Source organism: Hippocampus guttulatus, chromosome 3, assembly GCF_054856545.1.
Source record: "Hippocampus guttulatus isolate MCC_2025c chromosome 3, RoL_Hgut_1.0, whole genome shotgun sequence".
In the NCBI taxonomy this organism is placed as follows: Eukaryota; Metazoa; Chordata; class Actinopteri; order Syngnathiformes; family Syngnathidae; genus Hippocampus; species Hippocampus guttulatus.
In genome coordinates this window covers 13706696-13727599 of record NC_141263.1, presented here as the reverse complement: position 1 = coordinate 13727599, position 20904 = coordinate 13706696, and the positions used below count along the sequence as shown (strand labels likewise).

At 41.7% G+C, this 20904-nt stretch overlaps 1 protein-coding gene across 8 annotated transcripts in view; it reads left to right on the top strand.

Annotated features, from left to right (window-relative positions):
* The first annotated feature begins 5117 nt into the window (after positions 1-5117).
* Positions 5118-20904, top strand: part of tead1b (TEA domain family member 1b) — a 55794-nt gene continuing 40007 nt past the window's right edge. For 7 of the 8 annotated variants that reach the window (XM_086106901.1, XM_086106900.1, XM_086106899.1 and 4 more), the window contains exon 1: positions 5421-5871. The gene's annotated coding sequence lies outside the window, so the exon portion shown is untranslated. Of the gene's footprint in view, positions 5291-5420; positions 5872-20904 lie in introns of those variants that run through there. The other variant, XM_086106895.1, reaches the window with a different exon arrangement.

Genomic DNA, 20904 nt, shown 5'->3' with positions numbered 1-20904 from the left:
CAAATGTGTAGTCCTAAAGTGAAATCGAAAAACATTGATTCAAAAAAACTCCTGACTGCAGATGTCTCCCAGTCCTGAGCGCTCCTGGATTGAATGCGGCACTTAATATTGAGTCCTGGATTTCTTGTTATCGCCTTACCTCTGACATTTACGCCGGAGAGACGTACAACGATTACCAATTGCTCTGATCCGCCGTCATCCTTAATGTCCAGCGCCTGCGATATGCTTTTTCTCCAAAAGGAAAATGATCAGCCACTGCCAGATATCATCCGCCCATATGCCTTGAAAGGGAGCATTTCAGACTATTAAGGAGAATTACTCTGCTGCCTTCGTATGCTGTACCTTGCTAGAGCATCTGGAGCAATTTTACATCACTTTATACACTACTCGCCAAATGGTGAGCAACTAAGAAATGCTAAGTTGTTCACTTTAGATAATAAGGAACTTGTAATTGTGTAATTCTTGATTGATATGACCAACCGCAGAATCATTCCATTTTATTTTCCCGTCAATCACTCTGTCCCATTAATAGGAAATCCTTGAAAGCTGTGCTATTGTTCCAAACATAAAGCTGTACTTGAAAGAACTGGGTCGACGCGCATGGAATACTTTCGAGCTATTCTGCGTCAAACTGCGTTTATAGACGAATTTTGGATTGCCAGATGGCAGAATATCGCTTTCTCTGATTCTGTTTGATAATCACACCTAAAGCCGGTTGTTCTAAAAACGTGTGTCTCTGCGATATCGCAAAAAATCCCTTGCCTCTGCAAAAATCTGCGGGCACATCTGGTCCTAATCACATTTTAAACATCGGTTATGCAATAATCTGACTTTAATGTCTGTATCCTTCTGGCAGTATCTTCTGTTGCGCAGGCAATGTTTGCTGCCGCGGCGATAAAGAGATTAACCTGCGAGTGCGCAAACTGTTTGAAACACTGTGACAACCAAATGGGTGGGAAAAAAGCAGATTCGATTTCAAGAGACGGTTGTGAGGACTTCATTAAAAACATTTTTTTTTCAACTTTTCTCTTTTCTTCCCCCCTGTAGCATGCCTTTGAGAAGATCTTTAAATAAGGACGTCTTTTTATCAAATGGGATGATTTATTCCCATTTTGCTATAATTTAAAGAGAAAATTACCCTACGGTCATATTATTGCAAATCAGTGAGCCGACCTTGATTTTTACATTTTCTTCGCATTGTGTGTGAATAAAGCAAAAAGAGTGCAGCCAGCTCAGCGGTCAAAGAGCAGAGAGCCAGCGCTTGGCCTTCGACGACGATCTGATTAGAGAAGGTTGGCGACCAGACTAAACCAGACCAGACAGTTGCAGCAGCAGAGTATATCTGGGGGTGGGGTGGGGGGGCAGAAATGAACCGGATTACCCTAATTCGATTGTACTGTGGCCGGCCCTTAAAAAGTTGAAACCACAGGACTGCCAAACAAAGCTTTTGCTCAGAACGGGCTCCTGTGCTGTGGAGATGCGATGTGCTTAAAAAAGCAGACCATTGAATGTGAAAAAATGAGACCAAAATAAATCATTTCAAAGCGTTTTTTTTTAACCTGTAAATTGTACAATGATTTTCAAAAAATCTTTGTAAGGAGTTGGGGGGAAGTTAGTAACTGCAATGAAGAGGTTGCATAAGTGTACACACCCTCGTATAACTGGGATGTGGCTGCCCTGCTTAACGGTAGTCAGCACACACCCGGCACAATTTAAGTTACCTCTGATTATTCTCGGAGAAGGATAACTTGTTCTGGTAGGCTTTTCCTGACACTCTTTGGTGTTCTAGCGCAAGTCTGAAGGCACATTATCTTTATTATTTTTGCTTAACCTCACCCAAAAATAAATAAATAAAAAATCCTATTTCATTGAGTCAGACATGTTAAGGGTCACATTACTGGTGGAATATTTTTAGATTTTCGTCACAAAAACCGCCCCCAAAACAAATAAAAGGGTCACTGGATGCATTAATTCTTAACACAAGTTCTTCCAGTTTTTTTTTTGTCCTGCCACTTTCTTGTAAATGATATGCATTCAACAATACACCTCAACTCAAAAGGGTCTGAATAATTGAAGGGTTATTTGGCTTGTTTCCTCAAGCCTGGGAAAAATGTGCTTTAATGCTTGTGAGTTAGATCAGATGACATGTTGGGCAGCACTCGCGTGCCTTTCTGCACGACTGCAAACCACAGCCATGATAATAAACATTTTTAAGTCAACGTTTACTTGACAGAGTCAATCAAAGCCGATAAAATGGCAGAATTTTTGTTCAAGCTCTTGTGTTGGATCTCATAGCTCCATTGGATGACTATAAGAAACACCACGAGGCAGTCAACACGAGAATGTGATATGTCTTGAACAAATGATGAAGTTAAAAAAGAAGTGATGCTTGAATAAAACCGAAACAAAGAATGTAGTGACAGACAAGAACGATGGGCATTTCTGTACCCTACCCTCCACTCCCTGGGCCAAACGAGCACAGACAGGCGTTAAAAGGTGTCGATGGATGTCTTCAGAGCGCCAGTCGTTCATCTTCCTCGATGGTTTTCTTTTGAGAGACCCGTGTCAAAACAACGGGCTCTCTAATGGATGACTTGTTCAGACAGGACCATGGTTGTTATTTGGCTGTATGGACACGCTCAAGTGAATCTACTGAATTGCTTTTTGTTCATATAAAGCAAAGAAATTTAGAATATGAAACGTTGATGTTTTGTTGAAAATCATGTTATCGACTTTGATCTTGCAATTTTGCTGCTCGTGAGCAGCAACACGGACAAGTGGTTGAGAAAATGACGACGACAGCAATGTTGACCCTTGGCTTGTCTTGGCATCAAGGATATCATTGTTAATGAAAACAAATGAAGTAACTCCAAATAAAATTCAAAAAAAAACATTTGTGCTAACGATATGAAATCAAAACAAAAATGCTTTTGCAGAAAAATGGAAACAATTTGAAACTGCATCTTATAGTTTTAGTTAGTTTTGTGAACATAACTAGTGGTGGTGCCCCGATCGATTGGCCACTGATCATGAGCAGCTGATTTCCGTGGATAAGTATACGGTCAGCATATGCTAATCAATATCTTTCATTGCCCGTTACAAAAAACAACCACCCGCAGCTCATACTTTGCAGCCCGTTGTGCACTAGAGACCAGCCTGTGTACGGTGGAGCGCCCCCCCACCCCTTTTTCCTTCACACTGCACATTACACACCAAACCAGTGACTAATGTTTGTGCATTTTCTGCACTGTCAATTTGAAATAATGTCTTGCTTTTGTATATAATAAAGGGATGAAAATTGGATAGAATGTTTTTCAAAAAAATCGGATTCATCGATTAATCCTTTCAGGGACAGCGGTTACTACAGTGGACACCTTATCATGTTATCAGGTTACAGGTCGCATGATAGAGTTAATCCCCCTCCTCTCCAAAAATTGACAGATTTATTTATTATTAAGATATTCATTCGGGTCAGCTCCAAAATTGAAAAATGTGCTGCTAATCCATGTGAATTGTATCGGAATTGGTATATGCACTTTCGGTTAATCTGAATGAGCAGAATAACACCCTGATCGGTACACCCCTAATAACCATATCAAAAATGTTCTACGTTTTTGTCATTGTCAGTTAAGGTCATTAATGAACTTTTGGGGTCCATTTTAAATGTATTGATTTTGTTGTATGTCCGGGAAAGTTAAACAGTTGTTTGAGAATTGTAGTTATTTGGTTATACAATACTTAGCGATCCTCTGTTTTTATCTTGCACTTGACAAATGCTCCATATATTTTTCAAAAACTAAAAGTAATACTACAATTCATAATAATCAAACTAAAACTAATAAAAAAAAGTACAAACCTCTTCCATAAACTGAAATCAAAGAATAAATGTCAAAACACATAACATAGACGGTAACTATCATAAAAAATCCAAAATTATTATAACCCAGCTTTGGATCTGTCCAATTCCTTTGATTTTTTTTTTTTTAGCTTCATTGCTTTTTTTTGCTGCTTCTATTTGCTAGTCTTTTGCCCAGTTGTTTGTAAGAAAGGAATAGGCTTTTTTTTTTCATTTTCCTTATCTGGATATTCCACCATTGATTCAGCAAAGTTACTGAAGCTCAAGGCAACAAGTCCGCCAGCAGTTACAAGGGTGTGCACTCGATGAGTGCCTACGCGAGCACAAAAGAAATTATTGACACCTCATCAGTGATGCCTTCTGTCTCGGATAGGTTGTTGTCTTGCAAATTAAATTAGAGGAAGACGGGGCCATTGAGGGATGTGTTTTAAAAAAATATATACTAATCATTTCAGTCCTGCACTACTGCTAGATTGTACTGAATGTGTAATTAAATATGACGAAAATAAAAATTGTTTTTGTCTAGCTTCCCCTATATATACAAGAAAGCAAACATGATGGAAAACAAAGCCAAAATTATTGCAATAAGGATCCTTGAGGCCTGCTGCACAAATATGCAACTGAATGCAACTGAAGTCACCCGCTGCAAAAACAATTACAGATGGCACCTCTTCACTGCACATTAAGTGATTAAGTACCAAACATCGACTGACGCTCTGCAATTGCGACACTGTACCTAGTTTTGAGGCTCCACATATAATATAGTATTTTGCATTACATTTACATTAATGAATTTTTTAATGAACCAGAAAAACATGGCGTGACTGCCAAGGAAGAAGTGGATCACAACAAAGACAGGAAGGAAATGGGCAAAAATAAAGGCAGTGTGGATATTTTGAGAGGCTGTTGGCAATGACCGCACACCCCATTCACTCACTTCCCCCCTGCATTTCAGCCACAGAAAATATGCTCTTTGCTTTCCAGCTACATGTGCGTAAATATTAAAGGATACACACAGTATGGGGTGGGCTCTCACGAGCCATGCTCAAGGTTCGTCTACATTGTAAGGATAAAACCTAAATGATTTGACCGCGACGAAAGTGGGAAGTCGAACTTTCCGCGTGTCCCTGAAGGCCACAGTTCCCGGGATGTCAACGCGCCCTCCCTGTCCCTGCTCCGCGGAGCGAGGCTGCAGGGCTCCGGGATGACGCCACCTCTCGCTCCGCCCCCGACGCAAACTCGCTCTTTGCGTTCATTTCATTCCTCTTCTCATTCCGAGCATTCTTCGCATCTCTGTCAGTGAGCGAAGCGATTCACCTTCCTTGCCGACCCAGAAACACCAGAATAACTTGACATTAATATTGTAAATACCCAGTAACACCACATGAGCTCAAAATGGACATTTTTTTTAAAATATGAGATATCAATAACGAGGTAAGTTCCATTGCTAGTTGCAGGCATTCAAAGTGAACGTGGACTTCTATTTGCTGGGTTTAGTTTATGAATTCTCTCATCCGGGATAGTTTGTGAAAACGCTGGCCTATTTATGTTTGTTATTTCTCCCACGGCGCGTGGAAACGGTGGGTGTCGTGGGTTAGATGGCCGACTCGCTGTTGCAACAGGCACTTTGAACGCTCGCTCCCGTCGCTGGAGCGGCGAAATCTTTTACATTTTTCACATTTTTGGAGAAGAAGGCTGCTCCTACGCCCCTTTTAAAAGCGCCACATGCCGTCTGCTCCATGCCAGATCCCCAGAAACCCCCACCAGGGATTTAAGCTTAAACTAAAAACAAAAAATAAAAACAAACAAACAAAAAACCCACATCTACCTCGGAAAACAGTTTTGGACAACATGACGAATGTTCTCGTCGCTGTTTTTCTATCTCTAGTTGATTTGGCCTACACTTGGGAGATTTCACCGGAGGCTTTTCGGACCACCTCGACGAAAACCACCGGGGAGACTTGTTGCTTCGCCACCTTGGACGTTGTTTTTTCAAATCGCCGTCGAAGTTCTGTGTGAGTATATTTTTGGCTCGTACTTTTTCCTTTCGCCTCACTTTTACATGGCAGGGGAGGGAACCGGGGAAAATAAGTCAAAAGTCCGTCATTGTTTCACGCTCCCTACTTTACGTTCGCTCATGACACGAACAATGCCAAAAATAATTAAGGTATCTATATTTGAAGGGCGGTAGTTTTCCTGGAAGGCTAAAAAAACTTAAATTGAGAGCGGAAAGGGACTGAAACAGAAAACTACCCCGGGGCTAAAGGTTTAGTTGCTGGTACATCGTCGGAGGAATATTAGCTTAAATTGACGTGTTACTCGTTCGAAAAGTGGATTACTCCGCTATATGTCTGGTACCAACTCGCAGGAAATGGACGTCGAATGTTTGTCAAAATGTCATTCGCGGCGCCTTTCTTTGCCTTTTCCCACCTGCGTGTTTTCTTTGAGAGGGTTTCCTTTAGTTTGGGAATTGCCTGCTCAGCTGAAAGTGAGCGCTCTTACAAGTAGACTGCCAGTAAGTAGCACATCGTTAGCACTATATTTGCGTGTGATTTTTCCAAGCTATCAAAAAATATTGATTCATGAAAACAATGTAAGAAGCGTTGATTTGATACAGCAGCTTGTCAAAATTCTATTTGTTTATACCATACCTTTTTGGTGTTTCAGGATTTGACAGCTCTGGTTTAGTTTGAACCAAAGCAGTGCTGTAAGGTCACAAGGTCACCATTTGCACCACAAAGATATGCTGCCTTATGAGTCCCCCCCCCCCCCCCCCCCTACAGCAATTTATGTTTCCCATATTGGATGTCAATAACACAGATTTATTTTTTTTTCTGTCTTCTTCTCTCAGAACACTGCCTAATTCTCAGCTCTGTAGAGGAGGAACGAAATATAAAGCACACAACAAATTGGCATAAAGGGCTTATTATTTCCAGGAGTAATACTGAACTCGGCATAACCCCAAACATTTCACATAATAAATCTTCTTGCTAGAATTGGCTGCTTTGTTTTCACTTGATGCAATCAGGCAACCTGTTGGACAAAAGCCTGTTGAACATGTTCATAAGAATAGGGCATATTTGTAATGAGGTCCTCCCAAAATCTGTTTGCCTTTCATCGCTTTTGACATGGAACAGTCTGCGTTCGTTTAAGCTTGATGACGGGCTTTTATGGTCATAAGTACAAAAAAAAAAGCTTGGACTTTTTGCAGAGATGTTAGTTTGTAATATGTATCAGTTATTTTACATAGTCTAATTTAAGGTTGTGTCATTTTGCTATTAGAGAAAAAAAATATTTGGGCTTGGGCTATTCTTATTCTCATCATCGACATTTTACGGGAGTGCCATGTGTTAAGTACCGTAAATGTTTATTTCGTCAATTAATAGTAATTGGCAATAGACTTCTCTTTTTAATCGGTTCAGTGTACACACCATAACATATATGACAAAAATTCAAGTTATAAGAGTATAGACAAGGAGCTACTGTTTAAATGATTGAATCCATTTTGTTTAATTTATTTGTTTTGCATTTGTAGTCTCCTCTATTTAATGCCGTAGACCAGTTTTTCCTGTCTCTGTATTTTATTCGCAATTACAAGGATAACTCTCATATGTATTTGAATTATTGGAACTTAATCTGTTCCTTTTTTTTTTTTTTAAAGAAATCATGAAACACGACTCTTGAGTCTGATATTAATATAGTTTTATTTTGTAACTGTAAAAGTTTGGTTAATTTTCTTGAGTTCATAAATCATAACATGTTGAACTATAGAATATGCAGGCTTATAGGATCATATGTCTGCTTTCGACGATTAAGGCAAATTTTAAAAAGAGGACACTCCCGGAGGCTCCCAGACTGTTTGCGCCCTGAGGTAAACCCTGGTCTAGAAAGGGAATTTTAGAGCGTGTCTGCGCGGCTGCTCAGCAGTTTGAGCAAAGCCCACTGAGGCCAGCCGAGAGTGCCACGAAAAAGGAAAAGCTGTCTCAAAGCCACTGACGTCATCTAAGAAAATGTGCTTCAAACTGGAGCCATAAATGGTAGACTGGCTACCGGAAGCACTTTGGTCCTGTCAGACCTTCTTAGTTAATGCAGCACAGTTGTTGTTGCTTTTTTTTCCTTTCAAAAGCCATGCAAGTTAAAAAAGACAGGCTCTGTTAGTCTGTCATGTTTCAGTTTTCCAAATCTATAACCTGTATCATTTGTAAATATAATTGAATCCAACCGTCTTGTCTCAAAATCTCATTCCTAAAATGAATTTTCCTGAAAGGTGTTTCTGCATGAATTTAAGAGAGACTAATGAAAAGAAACATACTATTGTAGTCTGAGTCATCACACGGTCGGAGTAACTTTCTAACAACTGGAATTCTTAACCGCAATGAAGACAGGATATCTGGGCTTCAACAACTTCCTCTCCCTGTGCAGCCAATAGTAGTGACCATGGTGCTCAGCCTTCGATGATTAATGGGAAACAAAGGCGTGAGGCCGCTTCATTTACTTAAAGTGTGTATAATTTTTGGCTTCTATTCAAACATATTCTCTAATCAGAGATGGCTCCAAATTTCCACATGACACCTCCTCAATCATCGCTGCACTGTAACCAGGACTGGCAGAGATCAGGCTCTCTGGCCAAAGGTACCCTGGATTCTGTGGAGGCACAGATAAACAAGAGGGGAAGGTTGTCACATTCAAAAGCAGAACGTACCCTGTCAGTTTTTAATCGGCCTTGAGATAAATGTAAAATTGACCCTGCATTTAGTCTGCAAAGCGCAATTCAACTGTGCGCATGGTTGGAGTTTTCTTTCCTTTGGTATTTTCATAGATGCGCCCATCTACGAAAATACCAAAGGAAAGCCATTTAGAAAAGGCTGATTGCACCGTGGTGGGAGTGAACATCGTCAGGATGTTTCCAATGGAAGCAGCTCTCCTCATTCCCTCTAAATTCAGCGCGGGTTGGGGGCACACAGTCTGTGACATAGCGGAAGCAGAAATGGACTTGCTGAAGTTCAAACTGGAAATTGATGCATGATTATAAGGAAGGAACTGCAAGAAGATCTCCACTTGTAGAGTATGTTAAGTTGGCCAGGGCGATCACAGAACACCACTGTGAAGTCTGCTTGCCACACGATCAAATTCACCAAATTCGCTTTCCACCAGCTGTGCCACAACCTAGACCTGCTCCTTGCTTGTCTAAAGTTGAGTCTACTTGCAGTCACCAAATTGGCAGGGTGTGTGAAAGAAAACGCCCTCCTGTCACCAGACCACTCAACATGGCGCAGCACGGTGTGTGATATTCCGAAACACGGTAAACAAAACTTGCCCTGGCGTGAAAATCAAGAGCCAGTTTTTATGCCAAGTGTACAGTATGTACACTAACATGTAAGAAAAATCCATCATTTCTACTTGCTCACAATAATAAAATTATCACGACTTAATTAGAAGCAGTCGGTAATTATTATTGGGAACACAAACAGCCTGAATGAATCTAAAATGTATTTATCATGAGACAAACATATAAATCACATGTTATTAAACAATATTTAGTGAACAATGAAGAATGAAAATATAACAAAAATATAGAACACGTCAACACCTCTGTCTAGGCCTGGTCTGGGCCTGATTTGTGCCTCTTTACAAAAAATTCGGCAATATCTCCCTTTTTTTTCCATTGTTACCTGCCCCTATTCAAAATGAACTGTCTGGTTAGACTTCTTTATTGTTATAGTCCGAATCTTAAATTATTTCTCCCCATTCTTGGGTTTCAAATTACTTTGAAATCAACTACCAGCCTACCTACTATAAAATTAAACTAGATGATGAATTAACTTGGCTAATGGATAATGTTATTACCGTATTTAGACCTTAAAATCATAAACACTGAGATAAAGTTTCACCTAACATTACAGTCCGGCATGAAATTATTTTCAAACTTGGATTAATTCGACACTAAATTTACAGAAAACTAACAATTATGTGAGTTCCCTACTTATCCTAATATCTAGGTATCTCTTGGCAAATGTTAGGATACCATTTCATACTGTTAACTGACACACACGGTTGAACTATTTGCGACAAAATCTCTCCTCATCTAAATGTGCCGTCATATTGCCAGTATTTTAAAACAATGATTCATTTTGTTCTCTGGATCTGTGCCACTCAATTGAAAGGCCTTCATTCTGCTTTTCTCGCATTTCCAATAATCGCACATCTTTCAAGATGTCGAGTGACCCGTCAATCACCCTGGGGTGGCACCGGCACCTGACGTGTTAGCAATATTTTCCTCGGCATAAGCCGCCCTTCGTCTGCCTCTGATTAACTCATCAGTCCTCATTCCTAAAGTTAACGAATCTAATCAGGGAAGGCAGCGAGTACCAGCCAATTAGAGGCAGAGGTGGGTCATGGCTTCACCATCCTTGAGGGAAAAAAAATGGGTTCTGACTCACAGATATTACTAAAGAGTACACAGCAGAGGGGATTTCGAAGTGGCTATATGCAATGCTGACTGAAAAATACATGCAAATTGTTTGCCATATACTCATGCATACCCTGGACGACACCACTGGATAAGAGTTAACAATCTAAAATGTTATTTTTAAATTTTGCATGATGAAAAGTTGTAATGGCTACTCAGGATTGGACCAATTAGTCAGCTTAGATTTGACTTTGCCACGGTGCTCTGCATCAACGTTTAAAGGTGCAAATCAAGTGTTTTGGGCGACTCGTCTTTCAGTCGGCTAATTTCCGGAGGGCTTTTGACTCGTCATCTGCTGTCGTCGCTATATGAAACTGCTCTGTGGCACTTTCTGTCACTTTATGGGCCTCTGTAGTGGAGTCATTGTACAGTTTGGAACTTGATTGGTCACCAGCAAATTGGAATTGAACCAAAACAACTTTTAGGAGGGTGGAGACAGACAACAGAACTTTCGCCGTGTTCCTTGTTTAGGAATAATTGTAGGTTGAGACTTTATTGATCTCGAAAGAAATTTTGGACATCTGTCAAATGCCAGCGAACAACACTGCTCCGTGTTGCTGCGATGATGCCACAGTACGTATTTACATAGCCGATGCAGCCGTCGTCAGCTCCTTTACACATTCCACGGTGGAAACACAGCTCTGAACTAAGCTGAACTGTACCTCTTGGGGGAAATGCGGCTCTTTTTTTCACCACCCTCATGTGTGGATATCAACTGCAGTGAAACCAGAGAAATAACACTTGAGAGAAGCGTCTTTTTCATATTTCCAGACACTGTCATCACACAACATGGTCTTGTGTTGGGGTTGTGCCACACATTCAGAACAAAAACCAAAAAAGAACAAACTGTAGTAATGTGACCATTTTCAGTTACTTGATTAATGCGATGTCTTCATAAATCAGCTATAGAGCACAAAAGTGGAAGAAACAATTTTTGCCTCTAAAACTGAATTATCTTTATTTACTACATCAAGAAAAGTTCTACAGTATAGAAACAAATTTACTAGTGTTAATGGCACATATTTTTCTGACGCCCTCCCTTCTTCCCTCACTCTGCCCACCTTTACCTTGTTTGTTCAACTAGCCTTGCGGTCCATGTCAAATATCATAAATTCCTCGTCTCACCCCCCCTCGGGTGGTGTCCGTCCCTCATTCAGCTCGGGTCCTCTACCAGAGGCCAGGAAGCTTGAGGGTTCTGCGCAGTATCTTTGCTGTTCCCAGCACTGCACATTTCTGGACTGAGATGTCCAATGTTGTTCCCGGGATCTGTTGCAACCACTCATCTAGTTTGGGGGTCACTGCCCCGAGTGCTCCGACCACCACAGGCACGACTGTCACCTTTACCTTCCAGGCTCTCTCCAGCTCCTCTCTGAGCCCTTGGTATTTCTCGAGTTTCTCGTGTTCCTTCGTTCTGATGTTTCCATCACTTGGGACCGCTACATCCACTACAACGGTTTTCCTCTGCCCTTTATCTATGATCACGATATCTGGTTGGTTCACCATTACCATCTTGTCAGTCTGGATCTGGAAGTCCCACAGGATCTTCGCTCTGTCATTCTCCACCACCTTCGGAGGTGTTTCCCATTTTGACCTTGGGGTTTCCAGTCCATACTCCGCACAGATGTTTCTTCGGTAGACTATGCCAGCCACCTTGTTATGGCGTTCCATGTAGGCTTTCCCTGCCAGCATCTTACACCCTGCAGTTATGTGTTGGATCGTCTCAGGTGCCTCTTTGCACAACCTACACCATGGGTCTTGTCTGGTGTGGTATATCTGGGCCTCAATGGCTCTGGTGCTCAGGGCCTGCTCCTGAGCAGCCAGGATGAGTGCCTCTGTGCTGTCCTTCAGGCCAGCCCTCTCTAGCCACTGATAGGACTTCTTGAGATTGGCCACTTCAGTCATGGTCCGGTGGTACATCCCGTGTAGGGGCTTGTCCTCCCATGATGGTCCCTCTTCCAGCGCCTCATCTTCTGTTCCCCATTGTCTGAGACATTCTCTGAGTACGTCATCCATTGGAGCCTTCTCCTTGATGTATTCTTGGAGCTTGGATGTTTCATCCTGAACAGTGGCTCTCACACTCACTAGTCCACGGCCTCCTTCCTTTCGGCTTGCGTACAGTCTCAGGGTGCTGGATTTGGGATGGAACCCTCCATGCATGGTTAGGAGCTTTCGGGTCTTAACGTCCGTGGTCTGAATCTCTTCCTTTGGCCACCTTATTATTCCTGCAGGGTATCTGATCACTGGCAGGGCATAGCTGTTTATTGCCCGGGTCTTATTCTTGCCATTGAGCTGGCTTCTTAGGACTTGCCTCACTCGCTGGAGGTATTTGGCCGTAGCCGCTTTCCTTGTTGCCAGTTCGAGGTTGCCATTGGCTTGTGGTATACCGAGGTACTTGTAGCTGTCCTTAATGTCTGCTATTGTTCCTTCAGGGAGTGAGACCCCTTCAGTGCGGACTACCTTTCCTCTCTTAGTCACCATCCGACTACATTTCTCAAGCCCGAATGACATCCCGATGTCGCTGCTGTAGATCCTGGTTGTGTGGATCAGGGAGTCTATGTCCCTTTCGCTCTTAGCATACAGCTTTATGTCATCCATGTCGAGGAGGTGACTGATCGTAGCTCCATTTCTGAGGCGGTATCCGGAGCCTGTCTTGGTGATTACTTGGCTTAGGGGGTTCAGTCCTATGCAGAACAGCAGTGGGGAGAGTGCATCACCTTGGTATATGCCACATTTGATGGACACTTGGGTAAGTGGCTTGCCATTTGCTTCAAGTGTGGTTTTCCACATCCTCATCGAGTTCGCAATGAAGGCTCTTAGGGTCCTGTTCACCTTATACAACTCCAAGCATTCAGTGATCCATGTATCCAGTCTTTCTTGTAATCAATCCAGGCTGTGCACAGGTTGGTACGTCGGGACCTGCAGTCTTGTGCGACTGTTCTGTCAACCAGGAGCTGATGTTTGGCTCCTCTGGTATCTCTACCAATGCCCTTCTGTGTATTGTCATGTATTGATCCATGTGTCCACTTATCTTAGCCGCAATGATGCCTGACATGAGCTTCCATGTTGTGGAGAGACAGGTTATTGGCCGATAGTTGGATGGGACTGCACCCTTTGAGGGATCCTTCATGATCAGGATCGTTCGCCCTTCGGTTAGCCATCCTGGGTGAGTCCCATCCCTCAGCAGCTGGTTCATTTGTGCTGCTAGGCGCTCATGGAGTGCTGTGAGTTTCTTTAGCCAGTAGGTGTGGACCATGTCCGGGCCTGGTGCTGTCCAGTTCTTCATATCTGAGACTCTTTCCTGTATGTCTGCCACTGTTATGGTAACTGGGTTCTGTTCAGGGAGGTTGCTGTGCTCCTCTCTCAGGGTCACCAGCCATTGTGCACTGCTGTTATGTGCAACCTCCTTCTCCCATATGCCTTTGCAGTACCTTTCAGTTTCCAGTCTTGGTGGGTCAGCTCTGTTGTTAGGACCCTGCCACTGAGCGTACACTTCGCAGGTTGTGTTGCGAACAGCCTGTTTATTCGTCTGGCCTCATTCTCTTTCGTGTACCGCTTTAGGCGGCTGGACAAGGCTTGGAGCCTTTGTTTGGCAGTTTCGAGTGCTTCAGGTATGGTCATCTGGATGTACCTCTCGGGTATCGGCCTTTTCATCACATCGCTCTGGGCCTCCGTCAATTGACTCACATCTTTCCGAGCCGCCTTGATCTTAGTCTCCAACCGTCTTTTCCATGGTGGGTAACGTATCTCATGGCTTCCATGGTTGCTCTTATAGCCAAGCATCTCAAGGATCACTGATGCTGAAGCGTATATCAGCTCATTGGTTTCCGTGATCGTTACGGTAGGGATCGCCCGCAGTGCTGCATTCACACTTTCCATGAGACTTTCAGGTGGTACTTCACATAGCCGTTGCAATCGGTTTCTAGGTTGCCCAGCTTTCATTCTCGCCATAATCTTAGCTTTCAGGTCAGTTGCTGCCTCGCTCAGCATTTCATTCATTGGGGCTGGCCTCCCAATCTCATCATCTGCATTCATTGGGGCTTGCCTCCCAATCTCTGGTATGACCTCCTCCTCTGATCTGGCAGCCTGGGGCCCTTCATCATGGAACCTGCGTTGTACCTCATCAATCTCAAGTTGTGACAGCAGTTGCCGTTTGTGGATGTTGGAACACTGAGTTACTAGTTGTTTCGTGGTCAACCGTGACTGTGGGTTTCGAAGTAACCATTCAGCCCACATTCTCTGCATGTAACCCCTCTGACTAGGGTTGCTTGAGTAGTAGCATTCCAACAGAGCCATGTTATCGCATCTCGCCCATCTCCGCTTTGTTCCAATAGCCCATTTTTCATCAAGGTGCTCTGGTTCCCCAGCACCTGACGCAGACCTTGTTTGGCCGGGCGATGTCTGAGCCGGCATGTCATTCATTTTATTGTCTCTCATCATTGTATGAGGTAGGCATTAGCGTGAAGGATCTTGCCCAAGGACCCACACTGGATGGTGTTATGTGCTCATTTTTTGCCCCAAGCGGGATTCGAACCACCGTCTCCCATATGCCAAACCGATGCCTTACCAACTGAGCTATACAGCCGCATATATATATATATATATATATATATATATACACGCGGGCCACTGAAAATGGATGGCGGCCCACAATGGCCCCCGAGCCATAGTTTGGACACCACTGATTTCAGCCAGATTCCGATGGCACTGAGGAAGGAAAATTAAGTGTTTGATTGATGGTCAGAGTACCTTTTGTGTGTGTGTGTGGGGGGGGGGGGTATGGGGGGAGTAGCAACATCATCTTAAAAGGGAGACATACAGTAAATACATTGTAGTAAAATATCTAAAATATAAAACTAAACTAAACTTTTGCAGTACCGGTACTTTAATGTTTGCTGTATTTGGAGACGGTGTCGCTGCGGGGCTCACCATATCATTTGAGTTTTGTTTGTGAGAGCAAATGTTGCACTCTTTTTTTTTTTTTTGGAGGGGTGGGTACTCTTCTGCTTGAACGTGATATTGTACTTTACTTTTCCTTACAATTCCCTACCAAACTGTTTAAAGTGTAATTCATGTCCACACACAATTTAACATGTCGAATGACTCCTTTTCATGACCAGAACCTGGTATTTGGTGAGCAATAAAACTAAAGACATTGAATTACATTGTGCTTCTAGCAAAAGATATTGTGTTAAGTGTACTATGTAGTATCTTGCAATGGGAAGAATTTTTTTGAGGAAACCGTGTACAGGCCGAATGATGGTACAGGTCGAATGATGGCTGTAGACAAGGAAATGTAAATGCAAATGGTGGTCCTAACACTCATCTCTGTGATTTGTTTTTTCATGCCTGTCCGCACGCGTCCTGAATGAGCCTGTGGCTCCGCGCTCATAACTGTCACAAGATCCTTTATCTGACGGACCTTTATTTACAGCTTTAATTTCCTGAGCTTTATGTGTTCAGCTCGCGCGCCACGCCACTGCATTCTTGCTGTCTGGAATGCGCCGCATATTTTTGATAGGCAAATATCCAAGGTGTTATATTTGAAAGGTACGTTTTATTTTTACGTGTTTCAGTATTACAAGAAGGAGCCTGTTTGCCTTAAATTCACAAGAAAATTTACCTTTGTGTTATGGTGGACAACCTTTCAACTGTGTCTCTTTTCGGGGACTGTAGATGTGTCTGATGTTGTCCAGGCCATGTTGTTGCTACGTGGTTCTCATTCTGAGGCGGGTAGAGCGAGGGCGGCTTTGATAGAACCTGTAAATCAATCCTATTCTCAGGCAAACAAAGATTGATCCCACAGTGGCCTGATGGTTGCTGGGTAGTGAGGGCCAGGCCTCAGGTTTGAGTGTGATGACATGAGACAGATTCACAGCATCTAAGCCTACCGGTTCAAAGGGGCATGAAATGAACACAAAGCCATTTGCCGAGATGATCAACCTAAGAAAGTCTTGAAACCTCTTTAGCTGACCGTCCTAAATTGGTACCGCTATTGTCATCTTTCTTTTTCTTCCTTCCAGCTATGATCTGGTAATCTGCAAAAAAATACCCAAAATATTTCTGCCATGGCTTTTAAATTGGTTTAATTCCTATTTTTCCATTTCATTTTTGTCTCGTGAATTCAGTAGGAGTACAGGTGTTTGTTTCTGTGCCTCAGAAAAAACATTTTCAGTTTTCAAGCTTGGGGTCGATGTGTCACCCTGATTGAAATGAAATTCATGGTGAACTTTGGCTTGTGTGGGAAAGATGTGCACAAATAATAATAATCAGAAAGGTAATTACAAGGGTATTTGCCTGGATTTATTTTTGCATTCAAGTTTAGCATTCACATGGCCTTATAAATGCATCTCAAGGTCCTCCGAGATATGTTTTCACAGACGTTAAACAATTTTCCACATTACGTTTTAATTCGCCATATAATAGAAGCTGCGATTGTGAATGCTCATAGTTGTTTGCACATTGCTCAAAATGAAATACTTTTGACATTGCTGTAATAATTATGTCTTTACAACATCCGGAAAATGTTACGTTTTTAAATCGCACCGTAATTATGGTTTTACACATTGCGGCCTTAACTACCGCGGGTTATTATGGAGCCCACAAAAGTCATTCATGGAATCATTATTGCGCCTTCTGAGATAACAGCACAAAAGAACTCCACATGGAAAATTACATTTGAGACCTCTCATCTGCTATTTCATTACCTTGCTCTGTCTGATGGCTGAAATGGGTTCTCTTAATTTAAGGAGCTGGATTCCACCTCGGTGAGTGGTTTATGTAATCTCACTGTTAAGTATAATTTCCCGTAATGCCGTGTCAGAGCTACTACTCTGCTTAGCTACCGCTGTCACTTATTGCAATGCTGGCCATCTCTCTCCCCCAGATCTGACGAGCAAGATCATTTCTATGGTGTACGCTCTGAAAGGAGGAAACTATGCAATTATCTGTAAGCCACAAGTGTTTCTATGGGTGACATTCATACTTTCCCGTGAAAAACACAATTAGGACCCGGCCCAGATTCTACGGAACTAGGAGACCCCCTTCATTGATGACTTTTAGCAGAAGCATCCAATTTAGGGATGCAAAGAAGCTCATCTATTGAGGGTAGATATGACTTATACTCAAAACAATTTATTTGAGCTGAGAACCAAGTCAACAAACCAAAAATAAGATGTGGAATATTTGAGAGATTTACACATCAGTTCTAGTTATGGTAGTTGTATTAAAGCAACTGTGTACGAGTATTGAATGGACTAATCAACAAATCTCAGTCTTGCCTTGGCAGAGGTCAGTTCCAAGATAGTACCTTATCGGACCTGTTGCAGCTGTTAAATCAGAAAATGTATGCACCCGACATCAGGTGTCTGCACCTGAATAACCCCACTTACTATTCCTTTGTCACTGTTACTACACAGAATTGCCCCTCACCGCATTTCACATTAAACAGGTAGAAAAATGTGACATTTCATGCACAGCACAGCATGAGTAAAACAAGGAGATGCAAAAAAAAAAACCCCAACAACAACACCACCCATACAGTACATGTAAAATATAGCAGATCAATTGTCAATTTGTATATTCATAGTAATATTAAGTTTCTCCCTGAATGTTGTAACATCTAACTTAATAAAAGACTATGTGTAATGTTAATATTAGAGGAGGAACTAATTCATAATATTGTGAACGAATATTGTATCCATCTTATGGTACAGTATTTTTCTCTGTCTATCCAAAGACATACAGTGGTTAACTAGCTAATTGCTTTAATGTGTACTCTTTCAATGTCCGTGAATTTTTTTAACTGTCTTTATCAAGTTTGAAAAAATTAACTGCATCAAGTAGACTGCAGTCCTCTATTAAGTGTAGAGAAAAGCACACAAATCTGGAGTCTGCAGCTCCAATACATCCCGATCTGCATTAAAAGGTAATGGGTTTCACCTTTGGCCTGTGCCCAGCACTTTTCTGCAAATTTTCACGGGAATATTTTAAGTAGTCTTTGGTTATCCAACTGCTTGCCAAAATAGGAAGGGGAAAAATTAAACACAATGGCACTTTGTTTTAAAATGTTAAATTAAAAAGGGATGTTATTAAGCAATATAGAACATTCAGTAAGGCACTTGACTTTGTTTATGATTGTTATCAACTGTCATTAAAAAAAAAAACACTATTTGAAGCACTGACAAGCCTTACGGTGTGAGTAAGAAATTTACAATACTTCATCTCATTATGCTCCAAAAGGACACTGCAATGTCACTTGCAAAGTATGCTCATAGTTAACACTAAGCTGTTCTGCTTGGCTTGAGGATTGACTTGAAATCCTGAAATCTTGAACATAAAGCCACATAGAAAGAGGGATGAAAGAAGTCTAGGTAGATTTAACTTGGTGTGATTGCCCGAGACATCATCATTAAGAGTGTCTCAAGGATGACAAAGAAGACCTGGTTCCTCGTTGTCCAAATCAATAGATGCTTTTACCCAGCCATCTCAGGCAAGCAATGTTATACCGTTGCTGTGCTTTGCTGCTCTATAGAAACTGCACAGAGACAAGATGGACTAGCCTTGAATGTTGAGCTGTTGCAATATATAAACGTGCAATCAGTGTAGGCAAGCAAGGCAGAATGACAATGTGTTTACGCTGTTAAGTGGTGCCGAGAAACTAATTAATGTACAGAGTTTGTTTCCTTTAGCCTGGTAGAAACATCCTAGCTTTTCTGTCCCTTTTGGGCAGGAAATGTACCCCAAGTCTTTTTAAAATACCACCTTTCCAATAAAAAAAAAAAATACAGACCTAATGTGGACTTTTTCTTTTACATTCAGATATTAATTTGTTTTGCATCAGGCTACAATAAGAGGAACACATCCAGAAAAGCTTTAAAAGCTTCTGAATTTATCGAGGTTTAAATTTGGGCCCACCAACCCTTAGCACCCTCCGATCAGTTGTGAGGTAGTTTAGTAGTGTCAGCAGTTTACACACAATAACGGAATTCAGTAAATGCGCTCTCGTTCACTGGAAGTCCCCCCACCCCCCTTAGGTTACACCCTTCCCTCCTTCATGAACTGACATGCTGAAAGAAACATACTACTATCCCCACTTATAGACAGCTTTTGCTATGTGAATACTCTTTAACTCTTAACAATTAGTTTCATGCAATGTCATATAACTATTCATAGTTCATTATATATTCATTTTGAGGTTGACTGTAGAATTCACAAGTGTAGTGACTATAGTGGACCTTCCCAAGTTTAGCAACTTAGACTTCATAAAAGTTGGAATTTGACTGCAAGTTTTGGTGAAGGTAGGGCTTAAATGGCCTTTTTGGACATCAAACAAAATGTGTGACATCAGCTCCCGGCTCACTTTGCGAGACCACATTTCAGCCAGAATCATCACCATTTTTGAAATAAGCATGTTAGTAAGATATAAACAAAACTAAATGAGAAGAATAACCACAAAAGTTACCAAAAGTAAGCAGACTTAAATTCTTAGCAAATAAGAAAAGTAGCTTCTAGTGCAAGCTGCTACGGTAGCTATGCACTGACTGGCTGGCTTGCATATGGTTGTCGCTTCTTTTCAAAAGTCAGTGTTTTATGCTTTTGTGACTTTTTCAGGCTTTACATTCCATTCGTGGTTGATATAGTTTATACTTGTGTGTCTGCTAAATGAAGGGTAGATTTGCCAGCTCATTTTACACAACAAAATAACAATGCACCCAATCCGCCATCCATACCGATGGTGCTACTGTTCGATATTAGTGAGTTGATGAGCAAGCCACAAAGTGGACAGTAAAAATAGTTCTCTTTTCCTTAAGTTTTACGGCATGATGGGAATCTCCCATAATATTTGGTTTTATATTCCTGTGCATGTGACATGAGATCAAGGTAATAAATATATGGCCTTGAATTGTCATCTCACTGGTATCTGTATTGTATGTTTTGATGAGCTAGGGACATAATTCAATGTAACATACAATACATGACCGCGTCTAGAATGTCTGAATGTGCCTGCATTATGAAAGCGTACATTATGGGCTGTGCGGTTGTCTTGCATTGGCTGAACAGTGATTATGTGCAGGTGTTGATTGCAGTACGGCGGTTGGAAGAAGAAAATGATGATAAGCTGCTTTTGTTTTTGTCAGTGTGTTTGTGAGAGCACAAGAGAGTCTCAATTCAGGCATCAGCGGTTCTCCTATCACATAATGCAGTGTTTTACCTTTTCTCATGGCATGTCCATTAATTTATTAAGTAGTCATTCAAGCCCATGGATGCCTGCTCTTCAGAGTGATATTTTTTAGTTTTTTGCCTTGACTTGGAAGCTAAAATTTGACATAAGAACCCGATACCGTGGCAGCGAACTCAACTCAACTAGCTTCACAGCGAGCAGCAGTTTGATCATGAATAATTGTGCAAAAAGAAGTTTGTAGCTATTTATTGGGTCTCCCAATTGAAGTTTACTGCCAAACTAAACAAAAATAAAGAGAATTACATGTATTTAAAACAATCACATAACTGCCTTATCTAAATGCTAATACACAATCTAAAGCACTCTTGACGACCTATCGAATAGCATTGGCATCGCAGT